The sequence below is a fragment of the Zonotrichia albicollis genome, chromosome 5 (assembly GCF_047830755.1).
Source record: "Zonotrichia albicollis isolate bZonAlb1 chromosome 5, bZonAlb1.hap1, whole genome shotgun sequence".
Lineage (NCBI taxonomy): Eukaryota > Metazoa > Chordata > Aves > Passeriformes > Passerellidae > Zonotrichia > Zonotrichia albicollis.
In genome coordinates, this window is record NC_133823.1 from 9749471 (window position 1) to 9774303 (window position 24833).

The following is a 24833-nucleotide window of genomic DNA, read 5'->3' on the forward strand; positions in this document are numbered from 1 at the left end:
GTCTGGCAAGGAGAAACTGTGCCAGCACAGAAAACATCTCCCATCCTGTTTTACATGTTGCAAAGAGCTCTGCAGGGTGTTTTGCAAGAAGAAAAAGAAAGTTGTCCAAAACACCTTCCAATCGAATGTTCATGTGTTTGGAAAAGGTAAGAGAGTGGTAAGGTACTGTTTTGGATGTGTTTGCAAGCTGCGCATACAATCCCAGTGTTGTGCAGCTTCATTCTCACCTTTCCGAAGCAGCCGCACTCTCCAGCTGCCGGAGGCGAAGAAGCGGCTTCTTCGCGCAAAGGCGATTGTGCCGGTCCCAGTGCACTAAGTGGCGGCAGCTTCTGCCGAAATGTGCCCGGGACCGGCGATTAGCTCCGGGGACATCCGTACCTTCTTCTTTCTTGACTTTTCTGGTCTACATCATTGAAAAAACTTTCCCACTATGTTAGGCAAGGAGAAACTGTGCCAGCACAGAAAACATCTCCCATCCTGTTTTACGTGTTGCAGAGAGCTCTGCAGAAGGTTATGCAGGAAGAAAAAGAAAGTTATTGAAAACAACTTCCAACCGAATTTTCATGTGTTTGGAAAATGTAAGACAGTGGTAAGGTACACTTTTCGATCAGTTTGCAAGCTGCGCACACCATCCCATTGTTGTGCAGCTTCATTCTCACCTTTCCGAAGCAGCCGCACTCTCCAGCTGCCGGAGGCGAAGAAGCGGCTTCTTCCCGCAAAGGCGATTGTGCCGGTCCCAGTGCACAAAGGTGCGGCGGCTTCTGCCGAAATGTGCCCGGGACCGGCGCATAGCTCCGGGGAGCTGCGTAGCTTCGTCTTTACCGTCTTTTGTGGTCTACATCATTGCAGAAAGGTGTTTCACTATGTCTGGCAAAGAGAAACTGTGCCAGCACAGAAAACATCTCCCATCGTGTTTTACATGTTGCAGAGAGCTCTGCAGAGTGTTTTGCAAGAAGAAAAAGAATGTTGTCCAAAACACCTTCCAATCGAATGTTCAAGTGTTTGGAAAAGGTAAGAGAGTGGTAAGGTACTGTTTTCTATCAGTTTGCAAGCTGCGCACACAATGCCAGTGTTGTGCAGCTTCATTCTTCACCTTTCGAAAGTCGCCGCTCTCTCCGGCTCCCGGAGACGAAGAGGCGGCTTCTTCGCGCAATGGCGATTGTGCCGGTCCCAGTGCACTAAGTGGCGGCGGCTTCTGCCGAAATGTTCCCGGGACAGGCGCTTAGCTCCGGGGAGCTACGTATCCTTCGTCTTTCGGGATATTGTGGACCACATCATTACACAAAGGTTTTTCACTATGTCTGGCAAGGAGAAACTGTGCCAGCACAGAAAACATCTCCCATCGTTTTTTACATGTTGCAGAGAGCTCTGCAGAGTGTTTTGCAAGAAGAAAAAGAAAGTTGTCCAAAACACCTTCCAATCGAATGTTCATGTGTTTGGAAAAGGTAGGAAAGTGGTGAGGTACGGTTTACTATGATTTGCAAGCCGCGCACACAATCCCAGTGTTGTGCAGCTTCATTCTTCACCTTTCGAAAGTCGCCGCTCTCTCCGGCTCCCGGAGACGAAGAGGCGGCTTCTTCGCGCAAAGGCGATTGTGCCGGTCCCAGTGCACTAAGTGGCGGCGGCTTCTGCCGAAATGTTCCCGGGACAGGCGCTTAGCTCCGGCGAGCTACGTATCCTTCGTCTTTCAAGATATTGTGGACCACATCATTACACAAAGTTTTTTCACTATGTCTGGCAAGGAGAAACTGTGCCAGCACAGAAAACATCTCCCATCCTGTTTTACATGTTGCAGAGAGCTCTGCAGGGTGTTTTGCAAGAAGAAAAAGAAAGTTGTCCAAAACACTTTCCAATCGAATGTTCATGTGTTTGGAAAAGGTAAGAGAGTGGTAAGGTACTGTTTTGAATGTGTTAGCAAGCTGCGCACACAATCCCAGTGTTGTGCAGCTTCATTCTCACCTTTCCGAAGCAGCCGCACTCTCCAGCTGCCGGAGGCTAAGAAGCGACTTCTTCGCGCAAAGGCGATTGTACCGGTCCCAGTGCACTCCAGTGCGGCAGCTTCTGCCGAAATGAGCCCGGGACAGGCGCTTAGCTCCGGGGAACTCCGTATCCTTCGTCTTTAGCGTCTTTTGTAATCTACATCATTGCAGAAAGTTTTTTCACTATGTTAGGCCAGGGGAAACTGTGCCAGCACAGAAAACATCTCCCATCGTGGTTTTCATGTTGCAGAGAGCTCTGCAGAAGTTTATGCAGGAAGAAAAAGAAAGTTATTGAAAACAACTTCCAACCGAATTTTCATGTGTTTGGAAAAGGTAAGAGAGTGGTAAGGTACACTTTTGGATCAGTTTGCAAGCTGCGCATACCATCCCAGTGTTGTGCAGCTTCATTCTCACCTTTCCGAAGCAGCCGCTCTCTCCGGCTCCCGGAGGCGAAGAAGCGGCTTCTTCGCGCAAACGCGATTGTACCCGTCCCAGTGCACAAAGGTGCGGCGGCTTCTGCCGAAATGTGCCCGGGACAGGCGATTAGCTCCGGGGACATCCGTACCTTCTTCTTTCTTGACTTTTCTGGTCTACATCATTGAAAAAACTTTCCCACTATGTTAGGCAAGGAGAAACTGTGCCAGCACAGAAAACATCTCCCATCCTGTTTTACGTGTTGCAGAGAGCTCTGCAGAAGGTTATGCAGGAAGAAAAAGAAAGTTATTGAAAACAACTTCCAACCGAATTTTCATATGTTTGGAAAAGGTAAGAGAGTGGTAAGGTACACTTTTGGATCAGTTTGCAAGCTGCGCACACAATCCCAGTGTTGTGCAGCTTCATTCTCACCTTTCCGAAGCAGCCGCACTCTCCAGCTGCCGGAGGCGAAGAAGCGGCTTCTTCGCGCAAAGGCGATTGTACCGGTCCCAGTGCACAAAGGTGCGGCGGCTTCGGCCGAAATGTGCCCGGGACAGGCGCTTAGCTCCGGGGATCTCCGTATCCTTCGTCTTTAGCGTCTTTTGTAATCTACATCATTGCAGAAAGGTTTTTCACTATGTCTAGCAAGGAGAAACCGTGCCAGCACAGAAAACATCTCCCATCGTGTTTTACATGTTGCAGAGAGCTCTGCAGAGTGTTTTGCAAGAAGAAAAAGAAAGTTGTCCAAAACACCTTCCAATCGAATGTTCATGTGTTTGGAAAAGGTAAGAGAGTGGTGAGGTAGGGTTTACTATCATTTGCAAGCCGCGCACACAATCCCAGTGTTGTGCAGCTTCATTCTTCACCTTTCGAAAGTCGCCGCTCTCTCCGGCTCCCGGAGACGAAGAGGCGGCTTCTTCGCGCAAAGGCGATTGTGCCGGTCCCAGTGCACTAAGTGGCGGCGGCTTCTGCCGAAATGTTCCCGGGACAGGCGCTTAGCTCCGGGGAGCTCCGTATCCTTCGTCTTTCGGGATATTGTGGACCACATCATTACACAAAGTTTTTTCACTATGTCTGGCAAGGAGAAACTGTGCCAGCACAGAAAACATCTCCCATCCTGTTTTACATGTTGCAAAGAGCTCTGCAGGGTGTTTTGCAAGAAGAAAAAGAAAGTTGTCCAAAACACCTTCCAATCGAATGTTCATGTGTTTGGAAAAGGTAAGAGAGTGGTAAGGTACTGTTTTGGATGTGTTTGCAAGCTGCGCATACAATCCCAGTGTTGTGCAGCTTCATTCTCACCTTTCCGAAGCAGCCGCACTCTCCAGCTGCCGGAGGCGAAGAAGCGGCTTCTTCGCGCAAAGGCGATTGTACCGGTCCCAGTGCACTAAGTGGCGGCAGCTTCTGCCGAAATGTGCCCGGGACCGGCGATTAGCTCCGGGGACATCCGTACCTTCTTCTTTCTTGACTTTTCTGGTCTACATCATTGAAAAAACTTTCCCACTATGTTAGGCAAGGAAAAACTGTGCCAGCACAGAAAACATCTCCCATCCTGTTTTACGTGTTGCAGAGAGCTCTGCAGAAGGTTATGCAGGAAGAAAAAGAAAGTTATTGAAAACAACTTCCAACCGAATTTTCATGTGTTTGGAAAAGGTAAGAGAGTGGTAAGGTACACTTTTGGATCAGTTTGCAAGCTGCGCACACAATCCCAGTGTTGTGCAGCTTCATTCTCACCTTTCCGAAGCTGCCGCACTCTCCAGCTGCCGGAGGCGAAGAAGCAGCTTCTTCGCGCAAAGGCGATTGTACCGGTCCCAGTGCACTCCAGTGCGGCGGCTTCTGCCGAAATGTGCCCGGGACCGGCGCATAGCTCCGGGGAGCTGCGTACCTTCGTCTTTAGCGCCTTTTGTCGTCTACATCATTGCAGAAAAGTTTTTCACTATGTCTGGCAAAGAGAAACTGTGCCAGCACAGAAAACATCTCCCATCGTGTTTTACATGTTGCAGAGAGCTCTGCAGAAGTTTTTGCACGAAGAAAAAGAAAGTTGACCAAAACACCTTCCATTCGAATGTTCATGTGTTTGGAAAAGGTAAGAGAGTGGTAAGGTACTGTTTTCTATCAGTTTGCAAGCTGCGCACACAATCCCTGTGTTGTGCAGCTTCATTCTTCACCTTTCGAAAGTCGCCGCTCTCTCCGGCTCCCCGAGACGAAGAGGCGGCTTCTTCGCGCAATGGCGATTGTGCCGGTCCCAGTGCACTAAGTGGCGGCGGCTTCTGCCGAAATGTTCCCGGGACAGGCGCTTAGCTCCGGGGAGCTACGTATCCTTCGTCTTTCGGGATATTGTGGACCACATCATTACACAAAGGTTTTTCACTATGTCTGGCAAGGAGAAACTGTGCCAGCACAGAAAACATCACCCATCGTGTTTTACATGTTGCAGAGAGCTCTGCAGAGTGTTTTGCAAGAAGAAAAAGAAAGTTGTCCAAAACACTTTCCAATCGAATGTTCATGTGTTTGGAAAAGGTAGGAAAGTGGTGAGGTATGGTTTTCTATCATTTGCAAGCTGCGCACACAATCCCAGTGTTGTGCAGCTTCATTCTCACCTTTCCGAAGCAGCCGCACTCTCCAGCTGCCGGAGGCGAAGAAGCGGCTTCTTCGCGCAAAGGCGATTGTACCGGTCCCAGTGCACTCCAGTGCGGCAGCTTCTGCCGAAATGAGCCCGGGACAGGCGCTTAGCTCCGGGGAACTCCGTATCCTTCGTCTTTAGCGTCTTTTGTAATCTACATCATTGCAGAAAGTTTTTTCACTATGTTAGGCCAGGGGAAACTGTGCCAGCACAGAAAACATCTCCCATCGTGGTTTTCATGTTGCAGAGAGCTCTGCAGAAGTTTATGCAGGAAGAAAAAGAAAGTTATTGAAAACAACTTCCAACCGAATTTTCATGTGTTTGGAAAAGGTAAGAGAGTGGTAAGGTACACTTTTGGATCAGTTTGCAAGCTGCGCATACCATCCCAGTGTTGTGCAGCTTCATTCTCACCTTTCCGAAGCAGCCGCTCTCTCCGGCTCCCGGAGGCGAAGAAGCGGCTTCTTCGCGCAAACGCGATTGTACCCGTCCCAGTGCACAAAGGTGCGGCGGCTTCTGCCGAAATGTGCCCGGGACGGGCGATTAGCTCCGGGGACATCCGTACCTTCTTCTTTCTTGACTTTTCTGGTCTACATCATTGAAAAAACTTTCCCACTATGTTAGGCAAGGAGAAACTGTGCCAGCACAGAAAACATCTCCCATCCTGTTTTACGTGTTGCAGAGAGCTCTGCAGAAGGTTATGCAGGAAGAAAAAGAAAGTTATTGAAAACAACTTCCAACCGAATTTTCATATGTTTGGAAAAGGTAAGAGAGTGGTAAGGTACACTTTTGGATCAGTTTGCAAGCTGCGCACACAATCCCAGTGTTGTGCAGCTTCATTCTCACCTTTCCGAAGCAGCCGCACTCTCCAGCTGCCGGAGGCGAAGAAGCGGCTTCTTCGCGCAAAGGCGATTGTACCGGTCCCAGTGCACAAAGGTGCGGCGGCTTCGGCCGAAATGTGCCCGGGACAGGCGCTTAGCTCCGGGGATCTCCGTATCCTTCGTCTTTAGCGTCTTTTGTAATCTACATCATTGCAGAAAGGTTTTTCACTATGTCTAGCAAGGAGAAACCGTGCCAGCACAGAAAACATCTCCCATCGTGTTTTACATGTTGCAGAGAGCTCTGCAGAGTGTTTTGCAAGAAGAAAAAGAAAGTTGTCCCAAACACCTTCCAATCGAATGTTCATGTGTTTGGAAAAGGTAGGAAAGTGGTGAGGTAGGGTTTACTATCATTTGCAAGCCGCGCACACAATCCCAGTGTTGTGCAGCTTCATTCTTCACCTTTCGAAAGTCGCCGCTCTCTCCGGCTCCCGGAGACGAAGAGGCGGCTTCTTCGCGCAAAGGCGATTGTGCCGGTCCCAGTGCACTAAGTGGCGGCGGCTTCTGCCGAAATGTTCCCGGGACAGGCGCTTAGCTCCGGGGAGCTCCGTATCCTTCGTCTTTCGGGATATTGTGGACCACATCATTACACAAAGTTTTTTCACTATGTCTGGCAAGGAGAAACTGTGCCAGCACAGAAAACATCTCCCATCCTGTTTTACATGTTGCAAAGAGCTCTGCAGGGTGTTTTGCAAGAAGAAAAAGAAAGTTGTCCAAAACACCTTCCAATCGAATGTTCATGTGTTTGGAAAAGGTAAGAGAGTGGTAAGGAACTGTTTTGGATGTGTTTGCAAGCTGCGCATACAATCCCAGTGTTGTGCAGCTTCATTCTCACCTTTCCGAAGCAGCCGCACCCTCCAGCTGCCGGAGGCGAGGAAGCGGCTTCTTCCCGCAAAGGCGATTGTGCCGGTCCCAGTGCACAAAGGTGCGGCGGCTTCTGCCGAAATGTGCCCGGGACCGGCGCATAGCTCCGGGGAGCTGCGTACCTTCGTCTTTACCGTCTTTTGTAATCTACATCATTGCAGAAAGGTGTTTCACTATGTCTGGCATGGAGAAACTGTGCCAGCACAGAAAACAACTCCCATCGTGTTTTACATGTTGCAGAGAGCTCTGCAGAGTGTTTTGCAAGAAGAAAAAGAAAGTTGTCCAAAACACCTTCCAATCGAATGTTCAAGTGTTTGGAAAAGGTAAGAGAGTGGTAAGGTACTGTTTTCTATCAGTTTGCAAGCTGCGCACACAATCCCTGTGTTGTGCAGCTTCATTCTTCACCTTTCGAAAGTCGCCGCTCTCTCCGGCTCCCGGAGACGAAGAGGCGGCTTCTTCGCGCAATGGCGATTGTGCCGGTCCCAGTGCACTAAGTGGCGGCGGCTTCTGCCGAAATGTTCCCGGGACAGGCGCTTAGCTCCGGGGAGCTACGTATCCTTCGTCTTTCGGGATATTGTGGACCACATCATTACACAAAGGTTTTTCACTATGTCTGGCAAGGAGAAACTGTGCCAGCACAGAAAACATCTCCCATCGTGTTTTACATGTTGCAGAGAGCTGTGCAGAGTGTTTTGCAAGAAGAAAAAGAAAGTTGTCCAAAACACCTTCCAATCGAATGTTCATGTGTTTGGAAAAGGTAAGAGAGTGGTAAGGTACTGTTTTGAATGTGTTAGCAAGCTGCGCACACAATCCCAGTGTTGTGCAGCTTCATTCTCACCTTTCCGAAGCAGCCGCACTCTCCAGCTGCCGGAGGCGAAGAAGCGGCTTCTTCGCGCAAAGGCGATTGTACCGGTCCCAGTGCACTCCAGTGCGGCAGCTTCTGCCGAAATGAGCCCGGGACAGGCGCTTAGCTCCGGGGAACTCCGTATCCTTCGTCTTTAGCGTCTTTTGTAATCTACATCATTGCAGAAAGTTTTTTCACTATGTTAGGCCAGGGGAAACTGTGCCAGCACAGAAAACATCTCCCATCGTGGTTTTCATGTTGCAGAGAGCTCTGCAGAAGTTTATGCAGGAAGAAAAAGAAAGTTATTGAAAACAACTTCCAACCGAATTTTCATGTGTTTGGAAAAGGTAAGAGAGTGGTAAGGTACACTTTTGGATCAGTTTGCAAGCTGCGCATACCATCCCAGTGTTGTGCAGCTTCATTCTCACCTTTCCGAAGCAGCCGCTCTCTCCGGCTCCCGGAGGCGAAGAAGCGGCTTCTTCGCGCAAACGCGATTGTACCCGTCCCAGTGCACAAAGGTGCGGCGGCTTCTGCCGAAATGTGCCCGGGACAGGCGATTAGCTCCGGGGACATCCGTACCTTCTTCTTTCTTGACTTTTCTGGTCTACATCATTGAAAAAACTTTCCCACTATGTTAGGCAAGGAGAAACTGTGCCAGCACAGAAAACATCTCCCGTCCTGTTTTACGTGTTGCAGAGAGCTCTGCAGAAGGTTATGCAGGAAGAAAAAGAAAGTTATTGAAAACAACTTCCAACCGAATTTTCATATGTTTGGAAAAGGTAAGAGAGTGGTAAGGTACACTTTTGGATCAGTTTGCAAGCTGCGCACACAATCCCAGTGTTGTGCAGCTTCATTCTCACCTTTCCGAAGCAGCCGCACTCTCCAGCTGCCGGAGGCGAAGAAGCGGCTTCTTCGCGCAAAGGCGATTGTACCGGTCCCAGTGCACAAAGGTGCGGCGGCTTCGGCCGAAATGTGCCCGGGACAGGCGCTTAGCTCCGGGGATCTCCGTATCCTTCGTCTTTAGCGTCTTTTGTAATCTACATCATTGCAGAAAGGTTTTTCACTATGTCTAGCAAGGAGAAACTGTGCCAGCACAGAAAACATCTCCCATCGTGTTTTACATGTTGCAGAGAGCTCTGCAGAGTGTTTTGCAAGAAGAAAAAGAAAGTTGTCCAAAACACCTTCCAATCGAATGTTCATGTGTTTGGAAAAGGTAGGAAAGTGGTGAGGTAGGGTTTACTATCATTTGCAAGCCGCGCACACAATCCCAGTGTTGTGCAGCTTCATTCTTCACCTTTCGAAAGTCGCCGCTCTCTCCGGCTCCCGGAGACGAAGAGGCGGCTTCTTCGCGCAAAGGCGATTGTGCCGGTCCCAGTGCACTAAGTGGCGGCGGCTTCTGCCGAAATGTTCCCGGGACAGGCGCTTAGCTCCGGGGAGCTCCGTATCCTTCGTCTTTCGGGATATTGTGGACCACATCATTACACAAAGTTTTTTCACTATGTCTGGCAAGGAGAAACTGTGCCAGCACAGAAAACATCTCCCATCCTGTTTTACATGTTGCAAAGAGCTCTGCAGGGTGTTTTGCAAGAAGAAAAAGAAAGTTGTCCAAAACACCTTCCAATCGAATGTTCATGTGTTTGGAAAAGGTAAGAGAGTGGTAAGGTACTGTTTTGAATGTGTTAGCAAGCTGCGCACACAATCCCAGTGTTGTGCAGCTTCATTCTCACCTTTCCGAAGCAGCCGCACTCTCCAGCTGCCGGAGGCGAAGAAGCGGCTTCTTCGCGCAAAGGCGATTGTACCGGTCCCAGTGCACTCCAGTGCGGCAGCTTCTGCCGAAATGAGCCCGGGACAGGCGCTTAGCTCCGGGGAACTCCGTATCCTTCGTCTTTAGCGTCTTTTGTAATCTACATCATTGCAGAAAGTTTTTTCACTATGTTAGGCCAGGGGAAACTGTGCCAGCACAGAAAACATCTCCCATCGTGGTTTTCATGTTGCAGAGAGCTCTGCAGAAGTTTATGCAGGAAGAAAAAGAAAGTTATTGAAAACAACTTCCAACCGAATTTTCATGTGTTTGGAAAAGGTAAGAGAGTGGTAAGGTACACTTTTGGATCAGTTTGCAAGCTGCGCATACCATCCCAGTGTTGTGCAGCTTCATTCTCACCTTTCCGAAGCAGCCGCTCTCTCCGGCTCCCGGAGGCGAAGAAGCGGCTTCTTCGCGCAAACGCGATTGTACCCGTCCCAGTGCACAAAGGTGCGGCGGCTTCTGCCGAAATGTGCCCAGGACAGGCGATTAGCTCCGGGGACATCCGTACCTTCTTCTTTCTTGACTTTTCTGGTCTACATCATTGAAAAAACTTTCCCACTATGTTAGGCAAGGAGAAACTGTGCCAGCACAGAAAACATCTCCCGTCCTGTTTTACGTGTTGCAGAGAGCTCTGCAGAAGGTTATGCAGGAAGAAAAAGAAAGTTATTGAAAACAACTTCCAACCGAATTTTCATATGTTTGGAAAAGGTAAGAGAGTGGTAAGGTACACTTTTGGATCAGTTTGCAAGCTGCGCACACAATCCCAGTGTTGTGCAGCTTCATTCTCACCTTTCCGAAGCAGCCGCACTCTCCAGCTGCCGGAGGCGAAGAAGCGGCTTCTTCGCGCAAAGGCGATTGTACCGGTCCCAGTGCACAAAGGTGCGGCGGCTTCGGCCGAAATGTGCCCGGGACAGGCGCTTAGCTCCGGGGATCTCCGTATCCTTCGTCTTTAGCGTCTTTTGTAATCTACATCATTGCAGAAAGGTTTTTCACTATGTCTAGCAAGGAGAAACTGTGCCAGCACAGAAAACATCTCCCATCGTGTTTTACATGTTGCAGAGAGCTCTGCAGAGTGTTTTGCAAGAAGAAAAAGAAAGTTGTCCAAAACACCTTCCAATCGAATGTTCATGTGTTTGGAAAAGGTAGGAAAGTGGTGAGGTAGGGTTTACTATCATTTGCAAGCCGCGCACACAATCCCAGTGTTGTGCAGCTTCATTCTTCACCTTTCGAAAGTCGCCGCTCTCTCCGGCTCCCGGAGACGAAGAGGCGGCTTCTTCGCGCAAAGGCGATTGTGCCGGTCCCAGTGCACTAAGTGGCGGCGGCTTCTGCCGAAATGTTCCCGGGACAGGCGCTTAGCTCCGGGGAGCTCCGTATCCTTCGTCTTTCGGGATATTGTGGACCACATCATTACACAAAGTTTTTTCACTATGTCTGGCAAGGAGAAACTGTGCCAGCACAGAAAACATCTCCCATCCTGTTTTACATGTTGCAAAGAGCTCTGCAGGGTGTTTTGCAAGAAGAAAAAGAAAGTTGTCCAAAACACCTTCCAATCGAATGTTCATGTGTTTGGAAAAGGTAAGAGAGTGGTAAGGTACTGTTTTGAATGTGTTAGCAAGCTGCGCACACAATCCCAGTGTTGTGCAGCTTCATTCTCACCTTTCCGAAGCAGCCGCACTCTCCAGCTGCCGGAGGCGAAGAAGCGGCTTCTTCGCGCAAAGGCGATTGTACCGGTCCCAGTGCACTCCAGTGCGGCAGCTTCTGCCGAAATGAGCCCGGGACAGGCGCTTAGCTCCGGGGAACTCCGTATCCTTCGTCTTTAGCGTCTTTTGTAATCTACATCATTGCAGAAAGTTTTTTCACTATGTCTGGCAAGGAGAAACTGTGCCAGCACAGAAAACATCTCCCATCCTGTTTTACATGTTGCAAAGAGCTCTGCAGGGTGTTTTGCAAGAAGAAAAAGAAAGTTGTCCAAAACACCTTCCAATCGAATGTTCATGTGTTTGGAAAAGGTAAGAGAGTGGTAAGGTACTGTTTTGGATGTGTTTGCAAGCTGCGCATACAATCCCAGTGTTGTGCAGCTTCATTCTCACCTTTCCGAAGCAGCCGCACTCTCCAGCTGCCGGAGGCGAAGAAGCGGCTTCTTCGCGCAAAGGCGATTGTGCCGGTCCCAGTGCACTAAGTGGCGGCAGCTTCTGCCGAAATGTGCCCGGGACCGGCGATTAGCTCCGGGGACATCCGTACCTTCTTCTTTCTTGACTTTTCTGGTCTACATCATTGAAAAAACTTTCCCACTATGTTAGGCAAGGAGAAACTGTGCCAGCACAGAAAACATCTCCCATCCTGTTTTACGTGTTGCAGAGAGCTCTGCAGAAGGTTATGCAGGAAGAAAAAGAAAGTTATTGAAAACAACTTCCAACCGAATTTTCATGTGTTTGGAAAATGTAAGACAGTGGTAAGGTACACTTTTCGATCAGTTTGCAAGCTGCGCACACCATCCCATTGTTGTGCAGCTTCATTCTCACCTTTCCGAAGCAGCCGCACTCTCCAGCTGCCGGAGGCGAAGAAGCGGCTTCTTCCCGCAAAGGCGATTGTGCCGGTCCCAGTGCACAAAGGTGCGGCGGCTTCTGCCGAAATGTGCCCGGGACCGGCGCATAGCTCCGGGGAGCTGCGTAGCTTCGTCTTTACCGTCTTTTGTGGTCTACATCATTGCAGAAAGGTGTTTCACTATGTCTGGCAAAGAGAAACTGTGCCAGCACAGAAAACATCTCCCATCGTGTTTTACATGTTGCAGAGAGCTCTGCAGAGTGTTTTGCAAGAAGAAAAAGAATGTTGTCCAAAACACCTTCCAATCGAATGTTCAAGTGTTTGGAAAAGGTAAGAGAGTGGTAAGGTACTGTTTTCTATCAGTTTGCAAGCTGCGCACACAATGCCAGTGTTGTGCAGCTTCATTCTTCACCTTTCGAAAGTCGCCGCTCTCTCCGGCTCCCGGAGACGAAGAGGCGGCTTCTTCGCGCAATGGCGATTGTGCCGGTCCCAGTGCACTAAGTGGCGGCGGCTTCTGCCGAAATGTTCCCGGGACAGGCGCTTAGCTCCGGGGAGCTACGTATCCTTCGTCTTTCGGGATATTGTGGACCACATCATTACACAAAGGTTTTTCACTATGTCTGGCAAGGAGAAACTGTGCCAGCACAGAAAACATCTCCCATCGTTTTTTACATGTTGCAGAGAGCTCTGCAGAGTGTTTTGCAAGAAGAAAAAGAAAGTTGTCCAAAACACCTTCCAATCGAATGTTCATGTGTTTGGAAAAGGTAGGAAAGTGGTGAGGTACGGTTTACTATGATTTGCAAGCCGCGCACACAATCCCAGTGTTGTGCAGCTTCATTCTTCACCTTTCGAAAGTCGCCGCTCTCTCCGGCTCCCGGAGACGAAGAGGCGGCTTCTTCGCGCAAAGGCGATTGTGCCGGTCCCAGTGCACTAAGTGGCGGCGGCTTCTGCCGAAATGTTCCCGGGACAGGCGCTTAGCTCCGGCGAGCTACGTATCCTTCGTCTTTCAAGATATTGTGGACCACATCATTACACAAAGTTTTTTCACTATGTCTGGCAAGGAGAAACTGTGCCAGCACAGAAAACATCTCCCATCCTGTTTTACATGTTGCAGAGAGCTCTGCAGGGTGTTTTGCAAGAAGAAAAAGAAAGTTGTCCAAAACACTTTCCAATCGAATGTTCATGTGTTTGGAAAAGGTAAGAGAGTGGTAAGGTACTGTTTTGAATGTGTTAGCAAGCTGCGCACACAATCCCAGTGTTGTGCAGCTTCATTCTCACCTTTCCGAAGCAGCCGCACTCTCCAGCTGCCGGAGGCTAAGAAGCGACTTCTTCGCGCAAAGGCGATTGTACCGGTCCCAGTGCACTCCAGTGCGGCAGCTTCTGCCGAAATGAGCCCGGGACAGGCGCTTAGCTCCGGGGAACTCCGTATCCTTCGTCTTTAGCGTCTTTTGTAATCTACATCATTGCAGAAAGTTTTTTCACTATGTTAGGCCAGGGGAAACTGTGCCAGCACAGAAAACATCTCCCATCGTGGTTTTCATGTTGCAGAGAGCTCTGCAGAAGTTTATGCAGGAAGAAAAAGAAAGTTATTGAAAACAACTTCCAACCGAATTTTCATGTGTTTGGAAAAGGTAAGAGAGTGGTAAGGTACACTTTTGGATCAGTTTGCAAGCTGCGCATACCATCCCAGTGTTGTGCAGCTTCATTCTCACCTTTCCGAAGCAGCCGCTCTCTCCGGCTCCCGGAGGCGAAGAAGCGGCTTCTTCGCGCAAACGCGATTGTACCCGTCCCAGTGCACAAAGGTGCGGCGGCTTCTGCCGAAATGTGCCCGGGACAGGCGATTAGCTCCGGGGACATCCGTACCTTCTTCTTTCTTGACTTTTCTGGTCTACATCATTGAAAAAACTTTCCCACTATGTTAGGCAAGGAGAAACTGTGCCAGCACAGAAAACATCTCCCATCCTGTTTTACGTGTTGCAGAGAGCTCTGCAGAAGGTTATGCAGGAAGAAAAAGAAAGTTATTGAAAACAACTTCCAACCGAATTTTCATATGTTTGGAAAAGGTAAGAGAGTGGTAAGGTACACTTTTGGATCAGTTTGCAAGCTGCGCACACAATCCCAGTGTTGTGCAGCTTCATTCTCACCTTTCCGAAGCAGCCGCACTCTCCAGCTGCCGGAGGCGAAGAAGCGGCTTCTTCGCGCAAAGGCGATTGTACCGGTCCCAGTGCACAAAGGTGCGGCGGCTTCGGCCGAAATGTGCCCGGGACAGGCGCTTAGCTCCGGGGATCTCCGTATCCTTCGTCTTTAGCGTCTTTTGTAATCTACATCATTGCAGAAAGGTTTTTCACTATGTCTAGCAAGGAGAAACCGTGCCAGCACAGAAAACATCTCCCATCGTGTTTTACATGTTGCAGAGAGCTCTGCAGAGTGTTTTGCAAGAAGAAAAAGAAAGTTGTCCAAAACACCTTCCAATCGAATGTTCATGTGTTTGGAAAAGGTAAGAGAGTGGTGAGGTAGGGTTTACTATCATTTGCAAGCCGCGCACACAATCCCAGTGTTGTGCAGCTTCATTCTTCACCTTTCGAAAGTCGCCGCTCTCTCCGGCTCCCGGAGACGAAGAGGCGGCTTCTTCGCGCAAAGGCGATTGTGCCGGTCCCAGTGCACTAAGTGGCGGCGGCTTCTGCCGAAATGTTCCCGGGACAGGCGCTTAGCTCCGGGGAGCTCCGTATCCTTCGTCTTTCGGGATATTGTGGACCACATCATTACACAAAGTTTTTTCACTATGTCTGGCAAGGAGAAACTGTGCCAGCACAGAAAACATCTCCCATCCTGTTTTACATGTTGCAAAGAGCTCTGCAGGGTGTTTTGCAAGAAGAAAAAGAAAGTTGTCCAAAACACCTTCCAATCGAATGTTCATGTGTTTGGAAAAGGTAAGAGAGTGGTAAGGTACTGTTTTGGATGTGTTTGCAAGCTGCGCATACAATCCCAGTGTTGTGCAGCTTCATTCTCACCTTTCCGAAGCAGCCGCACTCTCCAGCTGCCGGAGGCGAAGAAGCGGCTTCTTCGCGCAAAGGCGATTGTACCGGTCCCAGTGCACTAAGTGGCGGCAGCTTCTGCCGAAATGTGCCCGGGACCGGCGATTAGCTCCGGGGACATCCGTACCTTCTTCTTTCTTGACTTTTCTGGTCTACATCATTGAAAAAACTTTCCCACTATGTTAGGCAAGGAAAAACTGTGCCAGCACAGAAAACATCTCCCATCCTGTTTTACGTGTTGCAGAGAGCTCTGCAGAAGGTTATGCAGGAAGAAAAAGAAAGTTATTGAAAACAACTTCCAACCGAATTTTCATGTGTTTGGAAAAGGTAAGAGAGTGGTAAGGTACACTTTTGGATCAGTTTGCAAGCTGCGCACACAATCCCAGTGTTGTGCAGCTTCATTCTCACCTTTCCGAAGCTGCCGCACTCTCCAGCTGCCGGAGGCGAAGAAGCAGCTTCTTCGCGCAAAGGCGATTGTACCGGTCCCAGTGCACTCCAGTGCGGCGGCTTCTGCCGAAATGTGCCCGGGACCGGCGCATAGCTCCGGGGAGCTGCGTACCTTCGTCTTTAGCGCCTTTTGTCGTCTACATCATTGCAGAAAAGTTTTTCACTATGTCTGGCAAAGAGAAACTGTGCCAGCACAGAAAACATCTCCCATCGTGTTTTACATGTTGCAGAGAGCTCTGCAGAAGTTTTTGCACGAAGAAAAAGAAAGTTGACCAAAACACCTTCCATTCGAATGTTCATGTGTTTGGAAAAGGTAAGAGAGTGGTAAGGTACTGTTTTCTATCAGTTTGCAAGCTGCGCACACAATCCCTGTGTTGTGCAGCTTCATTCTTCACCTTTCGAAAGTCGCCGCTCTCTCCGGCTCCCCGAGACGAAGAGGCGGCTTCTTCGCGCAATGGCGATTGTGCCGGTCCCAGTGCACTAAGTGGCGGCGGCTTCTGCCGAAATGTTCCCGGGACAGGCGCTTAGCTCCGGGGAGCTACGTATCCTTCGTCTTTCGGGATATTGTGGACCACATCATTACACAAAGGTTTTTCACTATGTCTGGCAAGGAGAAACTGTGCCAGCACAGAAAACATCACCCATCGTGTTTTACATGTTGCAGAGAGCTCTGCAGAGTGTTTTGCAAGAAGAAAAAGAAAGTTGTCCAAAACACTTTCCAATCGAATGTTCATGTGTTTGGAAAAGGTAGGAAAGTGGTGAGGTATGGTTTTCTATCATTTGCAAGCTGCGCACACAATCCCAGTGTTGTGCAGCTTCATTCTCACCTTTCCGAAGCAGCCGCACTCTCCAGCTGCCGGAGGCGAAGAAGCGGCTTCTTCGCGCAAAGGCGATTGTACCGGTCCCAGTGCACTCCAGTGCGGCAGCTTCTGCCGAAATGAGCCCGGGACAGGCGCTTAGCTCCGGGGAACTCCGTATCCTTCGTCTTTAGCGTCTTTTGTAATCTACATCATTGCAGAAAGTTTTTTCACTATGTTAGGCCAGGGGAAACTGTGCCAGCACAGAAAACATCTCCCATCGTGGTTTTCATGTTGCAGAGAGCTCTGCAGAAGTTTATGCAGGAAGAAAAAGAAAGTTATTGAAAACAACTTCCAACCGAATTTTCATGTGTTTGGAAAAGGTAAGAGAGTGGTAAGGTACACTTTTGGATCAGTTTGCAAGCTGCGCATACCATCCCAGTGTTGTGCAGCTTCATTCTCACCTTTCCGAAGCAGCCGCTCTCTCCGGCTCCCGGAGGCGAAGAAGCGGCTTCTTCGCGCAAACGCGATTGTACCCGTCCCAGTGCACAAAGGTGCGGCGGCTTCTGCCGAAATGTGCCCGGGACAGGCGATTAGCTCCGGGGACATCCGTACCTTCTTCTTTCTTGACTTTTCTGGTCTACATCATTGAAAAAACTTTCCCACTATGTTAGGCAAGGAGAAACTGTGCCAGCACAGAAAACATCTCCCATCCTGTTTTACGTGTTGCAGAGAGCTCTGCAGAAGGTTATGCAGGAAGAAAAAGAAAGTTATTGAAAACAACTTCCAACCGAATTTTCATATGTTTGGAAAAGGTAAGAGAGTGGTAAGGTACACTTTTGGATCAGTTTGCAAGCTGCGCACACAATCCCAGTGTTGTGCAGCTTCATTCTCACCTTTCCGAAGCAGCCGCACTCTCCAGCTGCCGGAGGCGAAGAAGCGGCTTCTTCGCGCAAAGGCGATTGTACCGGTCCCAGTGCACAAAGGTGCGGCGGCTTCGGCCGAAATGTGCCCGGGACAGGCGCTTAGCTCCGGGGATCTCCGTATCCTTCGTCTTTAGCGTCTTTTGTAATCTACATCATTGCAGAAAGGTTTTTCACTATGTCTAGCAAGGAGAAACCGTGCCAGCACAGAAAACATCTCCCATCGTGTTTTACATGTTGCAGAGAGCTCTGCAGAGTGTTTTGCAAGAAGAAAAAGAAAGTTGTCCCAAACACCTTCCAATCGAATGTTCATGTGTTTGGAAAAGGTAGGAAAGTGGTGAGGTAGGGTTTACTATCATTTGCAAGCCGCGCACACAATCCCAGTGTTGTGCAGCTTCATTCTTCACCTTTCGAAAGTCGCCGCTCTCTCCGGCTCCCGGAGACGAAGAGGCGGCTTCTTCGCGCAAAGGCGATTGTGCCGGTCCCAGTGCACTAAGTGGCGGCGGCTTCTGCCGAAATGTTCCCGGGACAGGCGCTTAGCTCCGGGGAGCTCCGTATCCTTCGTCTTTCGGGATATTGTGGACCACATCATTACACAAAGTTTTTTCACTATGTCTGGCAAGGAGAAACTGTGCCAGCACAGAAAACATCTCCCATCCTGTTTTACATGTTGCAAAGAGCTCTGCAGGGTGTTTTGCAAGAAGAAAAAGAAAGTTGTCCAAAACACCTTCCAATCGAATGTTCATGTGTTTGGAAAAGGTAAGAGAGTGGTAAGGAACTGTTTTGGATGTGTTTGCAAGCTGCGCATACAATCCCAGTGTTGTGCAGCTTCATTCTCACCTTTCCGAAGCAGCCGCACTCTCCAGCTGCCGGAGGCGAAGAAGCGGCTTCTTCGCGCAAAGGCGATTGTACCGGTCCCAGTGCACTAAGTGGCGGCAGCTTCTGCCGAAATGTGCCCGGGACAGGCGATTAGCTCCGGGGACATCCGTACCTTCTTCTTTCTTGACTTTTCTGGTCTACATCATTGAAAAAACTTTCCCACTATGTTAGGCAAGGAAAAACTGTGCCAGCACAGAAAACATCTCCCATCCTGTTTTACGTGTTGCAGAGAGCTCTGCAGAAGGTTATGCAGGAAGAAAAAGAAAGTTATTGAAAACAACTTCCAACCGAATTTTCATGTGTTTGGAAAAGGTAAGAGAGTGGTAAGGTACACTTTTGGATCAGTTTGCAAGCTGCGCACACCATCCCATTGTTGTGCAGCTTCATTCTCACCTTTCCGAAGCTGCCGCACTCTCCAGCTGCCGGAGGCGAAGAAGCAGCTTCTTCGCGCAAAGGCGATTGTACCGGTCCCAGTGCACTCCAGTGCGGCGGCTTCTGCCGAAATGTGCCCGGGACCGGCGCATAGCTCCGGGGAGCTGCGTACCTTCGTCTTTAGCGCCTTTTGTCGTCTACATCATTGCAGAAAAGTTTTTCACTATGTCTGGCAAAGAGAAACTGTGCCAGCACAGAAAACATCTCCCATCGTGTTTTACATGTTGCAGAGAGCTCTGCAGAAGTTTTTGCACGAAGAAAAAGAAAGTTGACCAAAACACCTTCCATTCGAATGTTCATGTGTTTGGAAAAGGTAAGAGAGTGGTAAGGTACTGTTTTCTATCAGTTTGCAAGCTGCGCACACAATCCCTGTGTTGTGCAGCTTCATTCTTCACCTTTCGAAAGTCGCCGCTCTCTCCGGCTCCCCGAGACGAAGAGGCGGCTTCTTCGCGCAATGGCGATTGTGCCGGTCCCAGTGCACTAAGTGGCGGCGGCTTCTGCCGAAATGTTCCCGGGACAGGCGCTTAGCTCCGGGGAGCTACGTATCCTTCGTCTTTCGGGATATTGTGGACCACATCATTACACAAAGGTTTTTCACTATGTCTGGCAAGGAGAAACTGTGCCAGCACAGAAAACATCACCCATCGTGTTTTACATGTTGCAGAGAGCTCTGCAGAGTGTTTTGCAAGAAGAAAAAGAAAGTTGTCCAAAACACTTTCCAATCGAATGTTCATGTGTTTGGAAAAGGTAGGAAAGTGGTGAGGTATGGTTTTCTATCATTTGCAAGCTGCGCACACAATGCCAGTGTTGTGCAGCTTCATTCTCACCTTTCCGAAGCAGCCGCACTCTCCAGCTGCCGGAGGCGAAGAAGCGGCTTCTTCGCGCAAAGGCGATTGTACCGGTCCCAGTGCACTCCAGTGCGGCAGCTTCTGCCGAAATGAGCCCGGGACAGGCGCTTAGCTCCGGGGAACTCCGTATCCTTCGTCTTTAGCGTCTTTTGTAATCTACATCATTGCAGAAAGTTTTTTCACTATGTTAGGCCAGGGGAAACTGTGCCAGCACAGAAAACATCTCCCATCGTGGTTTTCATGTTGCAGAGAGCTCTGCAGAAGTTTATGCAGGAAGAAAAAGAAAGTTATTGAAAACAACTTCCAACCGAATGTTCATGTGTTTGGAAAAGGTAAGAGAGTGGTAAGGTACACTTTTGGATCAGTTTGCAAGCTGCGCATACCATCCCAGTGTTGTGCAGCTTCATTCTCACCTTTCCGAAGCAGCCGCTCTCTCCGGCTCCCGGAGGCGAAGAAGCGGCTTCTTCGCGCAAACGCGATTGTACCCGTCCCAGTGCACAAAGGTGCGGCGGCTTCTGCCGAAATGTGCCCGGGACAGGCGATTAGCTCCGGGGACATCCGTACCTTCTTCTTTCTTGACTTTTCTGGTCTACATCATTGAAAAAACTTTCCCACTATGTTAGGCAAGGAGAAACTGTGCCAGCACAGAAAACATCTCCCGTCCTGTTTTACGTGTTGCAGAGAGCTCTGCAGAAGGTTATGCAGGAAGAAAAAGAAAGTTATTGAAAACAACTTCCAACCGAATTTTCATATGTTTGGAAAAGGTAAGAGAGTGGTAAGGTACACTTTTGGATCAGTTTGCAAGCTGCGCACACAATCCCAGTGTTGTGCAGCTTCATTCTCACCTTTCCGAAGCAGCCGCACTCTCCAGCTGCCGGAGGCGAAGAAGCGGCTTCTTCGCGCAAAGGCGATTGTACCGGTCCCAGTGCACAAAGGTGCGGCGGCTTCGGCCGAAATGTGCCCGGGACAGGCGCTTAGCTCCGGGGATCTCCGTATCCTTCGTCTTTAGCGTCTTTTGTAATCTACATCATTGCAGAAAGGTTTTTCACTATGTCTAGCAAGGAGAAACTGTGCCAGCACAGAAAACATCTCCCATCGTGTTTTACATGTTGCAGAGAGCTCTGCAGAGTGTTTTGCAAGAAGAAAAAGAAAGTTGTCCAAAACACCTTCCAATCGAATGTTCATGTGTTTGGAAAAGGTAGGAAAGTGGTGAGGTAGGGTTTACTATCATTTGCAAGCCGCGCACACAATCCCAGTGTTGTGCAGCTTCATTCTTCACCTTTCGAAAGTCGCCGCTCTCTCCGGCTCCCGGAGACGAAGAGGCGGCTTCTTCGCGCAAAGGCGATTGTGCCGGTCCCAGTGCACTAAGTGGCGGCGGCTTCTGCCGAAATGTTCCCGGGACAGGCGCTTAGCTCCGGGGAGCTCCGTATCCTTCGTCTTTCGGGATATTGTGGACCACATCATTACACAAAGTTTTTTCACTATGTCTGGCAAGGAGAAACTGTGCCAGCACAGAAAACATCTCCCATCCTGTTTTACATGTTGCAAAGAGCTCTGCAGGGTGTTTTGCAAGAAGAAAAAGAAAGTTGTCCAAAACACCTTCCAATCGAATGTTCATGTGTTTGGAAAAGGTAAGAGAGTGGTAAGGTACTGTTTTGGATGTGTTTGCAAGCTGCGCATACAATCCCAGTGTTGTGCAGCTTCATTCTCACCTTTCCGAAGCAGCCGCACTCTCCAGCTGCCGGAGGCGAAGAAGCGGCTTCTTCGCGCAAAGGCGATTGTGCCGGTCCCAGTGCACTAAGTGGCGGCAGCTTCTGCCGAAATGTGCCCGGGACCGGCGATTAGCTCCGGGGACATCCGTACCTTCTTCTTTCTTGACTTTTCTGGTCTACATCATTGAAAAAACTTTCCCACTATGTTAGGCAAGGAGAAACTGTGCCAGCACAGAAAACATCTCCCATCCTGTTTTACGTGTTGCAGAGAGCTCTGCAGAAGGTTATGCAGGAAGAAAAAGAAAGTTATTGAAAACAACTTCCAACCGAATTTTCATGTGTTTGGAAAATGTAAGACAGTGGTAAGGTACACTTTTCGATCAGTTTGCAAGCTGCGCACACCATCCCATTGTTGTGCAGCTTCATTCTCACCTTTCCGAAGCAGCCGCACTCTCCAGCTGCCGGAGGCGAAGAAGCGGCTTCTTCCCGCAAAGGCGATTGTGCCGGTCCCAGTGCACAAAGGTGCGGCGGCTTCTGCCGAAATGTGCCCGGGACCGGCGCATAGCTCCGGGGAGCTGCGTAGCTTCGTCTTTACCGTCTTTTGTGGTCTACATCATTGCAGAAAGGTGTTTCACTATGTCTGGCAAAGAGAAACTGTGCCAGCACAGAAAACATCTCCCATCGTGTTTTACATGTTGCAGAGAGCTCTGCAGAGTGTTTTGCAAGAAGAAAAAGAAAGTTGTCCAAAACACCTTCCAATCGAATGTTCAAGTGTTTGGAAAAGGTAAGAGAGTGGTAAGGTACTGTTTTCTATCAGTTTGCAAGCTGCGCACACAATCCCTGTGTTGTGCAGCTTCATTCTTCACCTTTCGAAAGTCGCCGCTCTCTCCGGCTCCCGGAGACGAAGAGGCGGCTTCTTCGCGCAATGGCGATTGTGCCGGTCCCAGTGCACTAAGTGGCGGCGGCTTCTGCCGAAATGTGCCCGGGACAGGCGCTTAGCTCCGGGGAGCTACGTATCCTTCGTCTTTCGGGATATTGTGGACCACATCATTACACAAAGGTTTTTCACTATGTCTGGCAAGGAGAAACTGTGCCAGCACAGAAAACATCTCCCATCGTTTTTTACATGTTGCAGAGAGCTCTGCAGAGTGTTTTGCAAGAAGAAAAAGAAAGTTGTCCAAAACACCTTCCAATCGAATGTTCATGTGTTTGGAAAAGGTAGGAAAGTGGTGAGGTACGGTTTACTATGATTTGCAAGCCGCGCACACAATCCCTGTGTTGTGCAGCTTCATTCTTCACCTTTCGAAAGTCGCCGCTCTCTCCGGCTCCCGGAGACGAAGAGGCGGCTTCTTCGCGCAAAGGCGATTGTGCCGGTCCCAGAGCACTAAGTGGCGGCGGCTTCTGCCGAAATGTTCCCGGGACAGGCGCTTAGCTCCGGGGAGCTCCGTACATTCTTCTTTCTTGACTTTTGTAATCTACATCATTGCAGAAAGGTTTTTCATTATGTTCGGCCAAGAGAAACTGTGCCAGCACAGAAAACATCTCCCATCGTGTTTTACATGTTGCAGAGAGCTCTGCAGAGTGTTTTGCAAGAAGAAAAAGAATGTTGTCCAAAACACCTTCCAATCGAATGTTCATGTGTTTGGTAAAGGTAGGAAAGTAGTGAGGTACGGTTTTCTATCAGTTTGCAAGCTGCGCACACAATCCCATTGTTGTGCAGCTTCATTCTCACCTTTCCGAAGCAGCCGCACTCTCCAGCTGCCGGAGGCGAAGAAGCGGCTTCTTCGCGCAAAGGCGATTGTGCCGGTCCCAGTGCACTCCAGTGCGGCGGCTACTGCCGAAATATGCCCGGGACCGGGGCATAGCTCCGGGGAGCTGCGTACCTTCGTCTTTAGCGCCTTTTGTGGTCTACATCATTGCAGAAAGGTTTTTCACTATGTCTGGCAAAGAGAAACTGTGCCAGCACAGAAAACATCTCCCATCGTGTTTTACATGTTGCAGACAGCTCTGCAAAAGTTTTTGCACGAAGAAAAAGAAAGTTGTCCAAAACACCTTCCAATCGAATGTTCATGTGTTTGGAAAAGGTAAGAGAGTGGTAAGGTACTGTTTTCTATCAGTTTGCAAGCTGCGCACACAATCCCTGTGTTGTGCAGCTTCATTCTTCACCTTTCGAAAGTCGCCGCTCTCTCCGGCTCCCGGAGACGAAGAGGCGGCTTCTTCGCGCAAAGGCGATTGTGCCGGTCCCAGTGCACTAAGTGGCGGCGGCTTCTGCCGAAATGTTCCCGGGACAGGCGCTTAGCTCCGGGGAGCTCCGTACATTCTTCTTTCTTGACTTTTGCAATCTACATCATTGCAGAAAGGTTTTTCATTATGTTCGGCCAAGAGAAACTGTGCCAGCACAGAAAACATCTCCAATCGTGTTTTACATGTTGCAGAGAGCTCTGCAGAAGGTTATGCAGGAAGAAAAAGAAAGTTATTGAAAACACCTTCCATTCGAATTTTCATGTGTTTGGAAAAGGTAAGAGAGTGGTAAGGTACACTTTTGGATCAGTTTGCAAGCTGCGCACACCATCCCATTGTTGTGCAGCTTCATTCTCACCTTTCCGAAGCTGCCGCACTCTCCAGCTGCCGGAGGCGAAGAAGCGGCTTCTTCGCGCAAAGGCGATTGTACCGGTCCCAGTGCACTCCAGTGCGGCAGCTTCTGCCGAAAAGTGCCCGCGACCGGCGATTAACTCCGGGGAGCTCCGTATCCTTCTTCTTTCTTGACTTTTGTGGTCTACATCATTGCAAAAAACTTTCCCACTATGTTAGGCAAGGAGAAACTGTGCCAGCACAGAAAACATCTCCCATCGTGGTTTTCATGTTGCAGAGAGCTCTGCAGAAGGTTATGCAGGAAGAAAAAGAAAGTTATTGAAAACAACTTCCAACCGAATTTTCATGTGTTTGGAAAATGTAAGACAGTGGTAAGGTACACTTTTCGATCAGTTTGCAAGCTGCGCACACAATCCCAGTGTTGTGCAGCTTCATTCTCACCTTTCCGAAGCAGCCGCACTCTCCAGCTGCCGGAGGCGAAGAAGCGGCTTCTTCCCGCAAAGGCGATTGTGCCGGTCCCAGTGCACAAAGGTGCGGCGGCTTCTGCCGAAATGTGCCCGGGACCGGCGCATAGCTCCGGGGAGCTGCGTAGCTTCGTCTTTACCGTCTTTTGTGGTCTACATCATTGCAGAAAGGTGTTTCACTATGTCTGGCAAAGAGAAACTGTGCCAGCACAGAAAACATCTCCCATCGTGTTTTACATGTTGCAGAGAGCTCTGCAGAGTGTTTTGCAAGAAGAAAAAGAAAGTTGTCCAAAACACCTTCCAATCGAATGTTCAAGTGTTTGGAAAAGGTAAGAGAGTGGTAAGGTACTGTTTTCTATCAGTTTGCAAGCTGCGCACACAATGCCAGTGTTGTGCAGCTTCATTCTTCACCTTTCGAAAGTCGCCGCTCTCTCCGGCTCCCGGAGACGAAGAGGCGGCTTCTTCGCGCAATGGCGATTGTGCCGGTCCCAGTGCACTAAGTGGCGGCGGCTTCTGCCGAAATGTGCCCGGGACAGGCGCTTAGCTCCGGGGAGCTACGTATCCTTCGTCTTTCGGGATATTGTGGACCACATCATTACACAAAGGTTTTTCACTATGTCTGGCAAGGAGAAACTGTGCCAGCACAGAAAACATCTCCCATCGTTTTTTACATGTTGCAGAGAGCTCTGCAGAGTGTTTTGCAAGAAGAAAAAGAAAGTTGTCCAAAACACCTTCCAATCGAATGTTCATGTGTTTGGAA